Source organism: Hevea brasiliensis, chromosome 18 (assembly GCF_030052815.1).
Source record: "Hevea brasiliensis isolate MT/VB/25A 57/8 chromosome 18, ASM3005281v1, whole genome shotgun sequence".
Lineage (NCBI taxonomy): Eukaryota > Viridiplantae > Streptophyta > Magnoliopsida > Malpighiales > Euphorbiaceae > Hevea > Hevea brasiliensis.
In genome coordinates this window covers 13,618,374-13,628,203 of record NC_079510.1, presented here as the reverse complement: position 1 = coordinate 13,628,203, position 9,830 = coordinate 13,618,374, and the positions used below count along the sequence as shown (strand labels likewise).

At 38.9% G+C, this 9,830-nt stretch overlaps 1 non-coding gene across 1 annotated transcript; it reads right to left on the bottom strand.

Moving 5' to 3' along the window:
• Window positions 1-6,873: 6,873 nt before the first annotated feature.
• On the bottom strand, window positions 6,874-6,975 carry LOC131176283 (U6 spliceosomal RNA). The gene has a single exon (XR_009146406.1). It is a non-coding gene; the product is annotated as a U6 spliceosomal RNA (small nuclear RNA).
• Window positions 6,976-9,830: the final 2,855 nt, after the last annotated feature.

Genomic DNA, 9,830 nt, shown 5'->3' with positions numbered 1-9,830 from the left:
TTTATGGGCAAATTTTGGTTCTGGCAGTTTTAGGTCACCAAATTTGGGTGGCCAAATGACTTGGTTAATGCCATAATTTGGGTTTATTTCTTCATGAAAGTTTTAGGTCTATATCTCAACTGTCCACTGGTAAAATTTCAGGTCGTTTAGACCTACCTAGCTCAAGTTATGCCCAAATGAACAGACTTCATTTGGTCATTTTGTACAAGTCAGACTAAGAATTTCCGGATTTGGTCAATTTGTTCACTAGGTTTTGGTCACATTTTGGGCATGCTTCGTAAATAAAAATTGTGTCATTTTGTGTCTACTTTCATTCCCAAATTGTCTCATACCAATTGGACTTGTAAATTTTCAGTTTTGGTCCTGTTGCCAGCAGCATGACCACATTCAATTCGAATTTAACCTCAACTCCAACACTTCCAACACAATTCATTTGGTCATAAATGACCATTTCTCACTTCAAACTAGGTCAAACACATCATTTCACCATTTCTCCAAATTTTGTCTCCTAAACCCTAAGTGTCCAAAACCCTAGTTCACCAATTCATAGCACTTAACTAATTCAATGCATATCAATCTCACTACCACATTCACACAAGCTTGCCTAACATATTAAATTCAATCAAAACACAAGCATATGCATAGTAACCCTAGCTAGCCGAATTTTCAATTTGGTCCACCACAAATTTTTTTATTTCATTTTAAGTTTATTTCTAAGTTAGTTGAACTAAACACACAAAGTATAAACTGAATTTTTTAAACTTAAATCACTAACCTTAATTTGGATGTTCCCTTCTTCAATTTCCTCTTTTTCTTCCTTCTTTCTTTGCTAAATCTCCTTCTCAAGTGAGGGTGGTAAGGTTTTATGAAGTAATTATGGGAGAAATTGGGGTTTAGTAGGGATTTAAAAGCTTTAAGCAAGCTTTAATGGAGTTTCCTTCATGGTGAGATGAGGGAGAGGAGCCAGCTATTTTTAGGGATGAAGATGAAAGTGATTTCCTTTTTTTTATGTTATTTTTATCTTACTTAATAGATTTTTAACTTAGTCAAATTTGGTAGGAAAAATAATTTTAATTATGACATCATCATTGATGTCACACATGATGTAATAACCTTTTTCTTTTCCTTTCCTTTTTTTTTCATTTATTTTTCCTTAGTTCTTTAATTTAATTTTTGATTCTGAAATTTTCTTTTCTCTGATTTTATTTGACAGTTAGGTCAGGAGTCAGCTCTCGGGGTCAATTGACCAAATTGCCCCTCGCCGGTTCAATTCGTTTTGCAAATAATTTAATATTTCTTCTGGCTCTCTGACCTAATTATTTGATTGACTTGACAATTCTTTTTCGTGATTTTCTCTTTTCCACTGTGTTTGTAATGGTCCTAAGGACCGCAACGTCACATTTTACAGTTCGAAATTTGAGTTTAAATCGATTTCGTAGTCCTTCCCGAGAAGGTCACCCATCGCTGTAACTCACGGCTCATTTAAATTCTTATGTTCTGTTTTTCTTATTTATACTTAACTAATTGGCAATTACTAATTATTTATATTTATGGCTTCTCTAATTGTCTTAAGTGTGGTTCTAATCTCCTTAATTGTCCGGACTGACACCGATCACCAAAACAATGAAATATACCAGGCTATGCAAATAGTAGTGTTACAATTCTCCCCCCCTTAAATAAATTTCGTCTCGAAATTTTATTTGCTATCAATCTCTGAATAGCTGTGGGTGTTGTCTCCTCATATCCTCCTCTCGTTCCCAAGTAGCCTCCTGGACCGAATGATGGTTCTACAGCACTTTTACCAACGGTATTCGCTTGTTCCGTAGCTGCTTCACCTCATAAGCCAGAATCTCTATGGGTTCTTCCTCATATGTGAGGTCTGGATTCACTTCAATTTCTTCTACTGGTAGTACATGAGATGAGTTTGATCAATACCTCCTCAACATAGACACATGGAAGACGTTACATTTCTTTTCCAACTCTGGAGGTAGTGCCAATCAATATGCCAAAGGACCCACTCCTCCAAGAACCTCATATGGCCCGATGAACCGAAGACTCAGTTTTCCCTTTATGCTGAATCTCATAATTCTCTTCCAAGGAGAAACCTTGAGGAATACTTTCTCACCCACTGCATACTCAATATCCCTTCTCTTCAGATCAATGTAGGACTTCTGACGGTCTGATGCAGTCTTAAGTCGATCTCTGATCACCCTGATCTTCTCCTCAGTTTGCTAAACAATTTCGGGTCCAATCATCTTTCTTTCACCCACTTCATCCCAACACAACGGGGTTCTACATTTTCTGCCATACAAAGCTTCATATGGAGGCATCCCAATTCTTGATTGGTAGCTGTTGTTGTAAGCAAATTCAATCAAAGGCAAGTATGTGTCCCAACTGCCCTCAAATTCAATCACACAAGCCCGCAGCATGTCCTCCAAGATCTGAATTACCCTCTCAAACTGGCCATCTGTCTGTGGGTGGAATGCAGTATTGAAGTTCAATCTAGTTCCTACGGCTTTCTGAAGACTACCCCAGAATCTAGAATTGAAACTAGGATCTCTGTCTGATACGATGGATACTGGCACTCCATGTAGTCTCACAATCTCATCAATGTACAACCTGGCCAATCTTTCTAAACTGTAACCATCCGGACTGGCAAAAAATGAGCAGACTTGGTCAATCTGTCAATAATGATCCATACTGCATCATGACTCTTCTGTGTCCTCGGAAGTCCACAAAATCCATCGTTATTCTCTCCCATTTCCATTCTGGTACTGGTAGTGGATGTAACAACCCAGCGGGTACTTGATGCTCTGCCTTCACTTGCTGACAAGTTAGGCATTTAGAAACAAACTCTGCCACATCTTTTTTCATACCCATCCACCAGTAATGCTCCTTTAGCCCTCTATACATTTTTGTGCCACCAGGTTGCATGGCCAAAGGAGACTCATGTGCTTCCTTCAAAATGATCTGCCTCAAATCAACATCATTAGGAACACATATTCTGCCCTGGTGTAGCAGTAGACCATCATCTCTGATTGAGAATTCTGGTTTCTTGTCCTGTAAGATTTCTTTTAATAATTTATGATACTTCTAGTCATTCTGAGCAGCCATTCTGATCTGATCAATCAACACTGGTTGTACATGCCATGCAACTACTGTCTGCCACTCATCATTAATCTCTAAGCTGGCATGCAATGATCTTAACTCATGTACCATAGACAAAGGAGTAACCCGTAGACTTGCCATAGTCTTGTGACTTAAGGCGTTAGCCACAACATTAGCTTTCCCTGGCTGATAGTCTATCAGACATTCATTGTCTTTTATCAACTCTAACCATCTCCTCTGTCTTAAATTCAACTCTTTTTAGGTGCCCAAATACTTCAAACTCTTATGATTTGCGTAGATATAACATTTCTCCCCATACAAATAGTGTCTCTAGATCTTAAGAGCAAACACAATAGCCGCAAGCTCCAAGTCATGTTTCAGATAATTCCTCTCATGCAGTTTTAGCTGGCGTGATGCATAGGCAATGACATTTAGATCTTGCATCAACACACAGCCTAACCAATTGTGAGAAGCATCAGTATAAACTATTTATTCTTTACCTGGTGTAGGTAAAGTCAGGACTAGAGCTTCAGTCAAATATTTCTTCAATTCATTAAAACTCTATTGGCATTTATCCGTCCACTGAAATTTTACATCTTTCTAAGCAACTTGGTCAATGGAGATGCCAACATGGAGAATCCCTTCACAAATTTACGGTAGTATCCAGCTAAACCCAGAAAACTGCGAATCTCCGTGACATTTTTGGGTGGCCTCCAATTAAGGACAGCTTCTATCTTGCTAGGATCTACCTTAATACCCTTTGCTGATACTATGTGCCCTAAAAAGGATATCTCCTTCAGCTAAAATTCACATTTCGACAATTTGGCATATAGTTGTTTCTCCCTTAAAGTCTATAGTACAATCCGCAGATGTCTATCATGCTCTTCTGCACTCCTCGAATAGACCAATATATCATCAATAAATACCATAACAAACTGGTCGAGGTATGGTCTGAAGATAGTGCTCATCAGATCCATAAAAAGCAGTCGGAGCATTAGTTAACCCGAATGGCATGACCAAGAACTCATAATGGCCATAGCGGATTCTGAAGCTAGTTTTAGAAATACTCTACTCTTGTACTTTCAGCTGATAATAACCTAAATCTCAGGTCAATTTTGGAGAACACAGCTGCACCCCTCAATAGATCAAACAAGTCATTAATGCGGGGCAATGGGTATCTGTTCTTTATTGTCACCTTATTCAGTTGCCGATAGTCAACGCATAACCGGAGAGTGCCATCCTTCTTCTTTACAAACAACACTGGCACTCCCCAAGGTGACACACTAGGGCGGATAAAGCCCTTGTCAAGCAGCTCTTGCAACTGTACTTTCAACTCTTTCAATTCTGCTGGTGCCATTCTACATGGCGTTATGGAGATTGGGTCCACACTAGGCATAACATCAATTTCAAACTACACCTCTCGTTCTGAAGGTAATCCTGGTAATTCATTAGGAAACACATCCAGAAAGTCACATACAGTAGGGATGTCCGTTAGTGTTGGACTCCCCACTTGGGTGTCTATCACATGTGCCAAGTATGCTTCACACCCCTTTCTGGTCATCCTTCTGGCTAGTGCAGCCGAAATGATGTTTGATGGCAGTAAATGCCTCTCCCCATGTATTACCACATCACCGTACAAAGAGAGACCAAAAGTGACTGTCTTCAGTCTATAGTCAATCATGGCGTGATGCCTGGCTAACTAATCCATGCCTAAGATGATATCATACTCTCTGAAGGGCATTTCAATCAAATCTGACAAAAAAACATGTCCTTGGATCACCAAAGGATAGTCCCTATAAATTCTATTGACCCGAACCTCTTATCCTAACGGACTAGTTACTAGCACTTCAAAACCCATTTAGACACATGGAACAGCAAGTGAACTGACTATGCTAGCACTAACATATGAGTGGGTTGGACCCGGATCAAACAACACAAATACTTCTTGATCAGAGATAGAGAATGTACCAGCTACCACATCGGAAGTCTCAGCCTCTTCTCACTGTCTTATCGTGTAGACTCTGGCTGAAGCACTTCCTTGTGCTGACTGACCAACCGTGCCCTGACTGCCAGAAGCAGTGCCTCTACTTCTGCCTCTTCCTCGGCTAACTGATTGTGAACTTCTGGAAGCAGGACTCTGAATAGATCCTTTTGCAGTCGTAGAGCTGAACCGTATCTCGGAGCACTAGTGCAGTCTTTAGCAAGATGGCCCTTGCCTCCACAGTTAAAACTGGCTCCAGTGGCCCGATAGCATTCTCCCACATGAATCTTGCCACAAGTCTCACAGGGGCGGGCAGGATATGAACCCCTGCTCGACTGTTGACCAGACCTAGGGGGTCTCTGTCCAAAAAATCGGCCCCTTCCAAATCTTCCACCTCGACCCTGCTGGGTGTAACAGCCCGATCCTTCTCCAGTTAGTATTGTCCGCTTTGGCCCATGGGCCTCACGGATTTGTCCCTTGGGAGGTTTCATTCCCAAAAGCGCGCTGACCAGGTGAGGAAGGCTCCCACATATATGGCCCAAATCTTTTCTTCCCGTTTCCGATGTGTGACACGAAGTTTCCACTCCAGTGCGTAGCTGGTTGAACAAGCACGTCCCAACCCCATCCCTGGGTCGTGACAAGCCCACCAGCTTCCGCCTGGTGCGTCCTTGCACCACACACCGTACTAGAGGGAGTCCAGCTCTGATACCAAATAAATGTAACACCCCTCACCCAACTACAGTGTAGCCGAGCAAGGCGTGCTACATTCATTGCTGGAGCACCCTAACTTACCTTACTTTATTTCTTTAAAAATTTTGTTCTCATTATATTTAATATCGATTATTTTTCGACAGAGAAACTAACGGAGTTTCCCCTATTTTATTATCGTTTTACGTGTTTTACTATTCACCTGTTTGAAAATTTCAATAATATTTTACAATAAAAATCTCATCAATTATTTTCATAACCATCTCATAATTCACATCTCATTCATATATCTCAATTTTATATTCATTTCCATGCATTATCTATATATTTCAAATCTGTCTTCAAATCCATACAATCTCATTCATGCTCAAATCACATAAGTAAAATTTTCAAATTTCATTAATTTACATAATTTCATAATTTACATGATATATAAATTAATTACATATGAAAAAGCTAATTTATTAATTTACATCGCATTCCTATTAATTACCTGTTCATAATATGCATTACAATACAATATCTAAGCATATTATGAACAGGTAATTAATAGGAATGCGATGTAAATTAATAAATTAGCTTTTCATATGTAATTAATTTATATATCATGTAAATTATGAAATTATGTAAATTAATGAAATTTGAAAATTTTACTTATGTGATTTGAGCATGAATGAGATTGTATGGATTTGAAGATAGATTTGAAATATATAGATAATGCATGGAAATGAATATAAAATTGAGATATATGAATGAGATGTGAATTATGATATGGTTATAAAAATAATTGATGAGATTTTTATTGTAAAATATTATTGAAATCTTCGAACAGGTGAATAGTAAAACACGTCAAACGATAATAAAATAGGGGAAACTCCGTTAGTTTCTCTGTCGAAAAATAATCGATATTAAATATAACGAGAACAAAATTTTTAAAGAAATAAAGTAAGGTAAGTTAGGGTGCTCCAGCACCGAATGTAGCATGCCTTGCTCAGCTACACTGTAGTCGGGTGAGGGGTGTTACAGCTTCGGCCTAGAGCAGATAATATCACTAGTGGGCCGGGCCATTACATTTGAAAAATTTGGACCATTTCTCGATTTGTGCGTGTCATCCTTACGCAGGGGCCATGCTAATTTTCTCTGTATCGTTGCCATTACATTTGTGGTATCAGAGCTGCTCCGCGTGCAACCTTGAACGGTGGTGGGGCAAACCTCAGCGAGGACGCTGAGTCCCATAAGGGGGGTGGATTGTAACACCTTAGGCAAATCCCACATCGATAAAACATGGGAGAGATGCTGGGTTAATAAGTTGGTGGTTCGTAACCCCTAGTGACGCGTTTTAAAACCGCGAGGGCTTCTGTAATGGCCCGGCCCACTAGTGATATTATTCGCTCTAGGCCGAAGCCCTCACGGTTTTAAAACGCGTCACTAGGGGTTACGAACCACCAACTTATTAACCCAGCATCTCTCCCTTGTTTTGTCGATGTGGGATTTGCCTAGGGTGTTACAATCCACCCCCCTTATGGGACTCAGCGTCCTTGCTGAGGTTTGCCCCACCACCGTTCAAGGTTGCACACGGAGCAGCTCTGATACCACAAATGTAATGGCCCAGCCCACTAGTGATATTATCTGCTCTAGGCCGAAGCCCTCACGGTTTTAAAACGCGTCACTAGGGGTTACGAACCACCAACTTATTAACCCAGCATCTCTCCCGTGTTTTGTCGATGTGGGATTTGCCTAGGGTGTTACACTGGGTCCACTAAATTTCTTCTTCTTTCCAGAGGTACCCCCAGAACTTTGTTCAATTGATTTTTCCCCCTTGTCTTTCTCTGATTTTTCTTTTACTGGGGTTGCTTCTGATCCAATCCTTTCTAATTCGAGTGCTTGAGACATGAGTTCTGAAAAATTGCTGTGTCTAAATCGCACTACTTGCATTCTCGAACTGGGCTTTAAGCTAGTCTCAAAACTCTTGCATCTTGCCTTACTGGCAGAAAGGAGACTCCCAACATAATGTCTTAAGTGAGAAAACTCTCTTTCATACTCTGCCACTGATCGGTTCCCTTGTTTAAAACTCAAAATTCTTGCAATTTCTGATCAACATATGCATCTGGGATGTATTTCTGTCTGAATTCTTTGATGAAGTCATCCCATGTCAGTACTGGTGGTTCAGCTAGGCTGTGGGGGATGGTCTTCCACCAATCATATGCATCCCCTTGTATTAGCGACACAGAATATTCAAACTTTAGTTCATCTTGGCAGTGTAGCTTCTTAAATACTCTATCCATCCTTTCAAGCCATTGCTCTACCTCTAAAGGGTCCACTGTACCCTTAAATTCTGTTGCCTCATACTTTAACAATTTATCATACTGTCTGACTGGAGGTTGTGGTTGTGCCACAGGTGTCTGGGGTGGAGCTAGAACAGGCATACCCCCAGCCATTTGTTGAAACATCGCAGCCATCTACTGTGCAAACTGTGCAAGAAACTGCGGCATTTGTGGGGCTGGTGCTGCTAATCCACTAACATTCTGTAAAGCTGGGGCTTCCCCTTGTGCCTTAGCTTCAACAGATTGCTCGACTGAGCGATTCCCTTCTTCCATTTTAGTCTGAAGTTAGGGTATCTCCTGAACAGTAACACATGGAGATTTCCCTTCGTTAGTTCATATTTATGATGTAATGCACTGTATGTAACAAATATGGACATTGAGCAGTTGTACTTAACCAGGAAAGACACAAATTCTCAAGTTAAAACATACTTCAAAAATTTACTCTGATACCACTAAAACATGTAACACCTTACCCCTCTGTAAGGCATAACATGATCTCGCAGAATACCTAATAAACTACCGAACTTCACCTACCGATAACTCATTAAGTACCTTACAAGGGATTTTAAAATAATTTTCTTATTTTTAATAAGTGGTAAGCATTTTCTAATAGGTATTAAAACATTTAATTCAAGTTGAAAGCTAGTTGAAATTTTTGGCCTATTTTGTTTTCCCGCAAATTTTATAAAAATTTTGGCAGAGTTCCGTTTGTATTTTGAAAAAACAGTTCTTCAAATACCTAAAAAAAAGCACATCCAATAATTTTTCTCAGCTACTTCTTCAAATTCACAATCATCTCAATCAATTTCAACACATTTATTAACTTCCAAAATTCAAATCCACCATTAATGAATTTCATTCCATTTAAAATAAAATACTACCATTCATATTTCATTGATGACAAAATAATTTATATACAACATTACAAAAATTTACATTAAAAGAAATTCAAACTAAAATTTATTACAAACTTTATACAAACTTTGTACAAGCTGCTCAAGACCGATTTTACATGTCCATACAATTACGTGCAATACATACATCAAAATGAATATTTACAGTTAAGGTATAAATTATACCCGATAACTTCAAGCAGGTAGCTCCCCTGTCCTCAGAAGCTCAATCTGCTGCTCCTCTAGTCTCTATATCTGCGACAGCAATAACAACTATCGTTGAGTACTACGACTCAGTGGTGCACAACATACTAAAATAATCTTTATGCAGAATTTAAATCACATTTATTCAAAAATTGGACTGAACATGAGAATTCAATACAGAACATGAATTATGAGATTTTAATCCAAACAATTTCATTTTGAAGTATCAAATCACATTTCATAAAAAGCCACAGTTATATCATGCCATTCGAAACAAATATAATCTCAATAGCCAGAGGCTAAGGAGAAGCCACATCACAAGGCTAGCTAGCTCAAATATATGGATATCCATTCAATTTCTTCTTCTACTGGCACACACCTCAATACTTCAGCCAGAGAAGGAATCAAAATTCGAAATTGATTACCCCCACTAGTCATGCTAGTGAGGTGTTCAAATATGTGGTCATGACACTGTGGTTTAAAAACTAATCTTAATAATTTACTAAACATTTCCATTTCAAATGTACACAATAACTTTCAACAATTTAAATCAAAGCATAAAAAATAATGTCACAATTCACTATTTTAAATTATTCAAAACAATATGCAGAA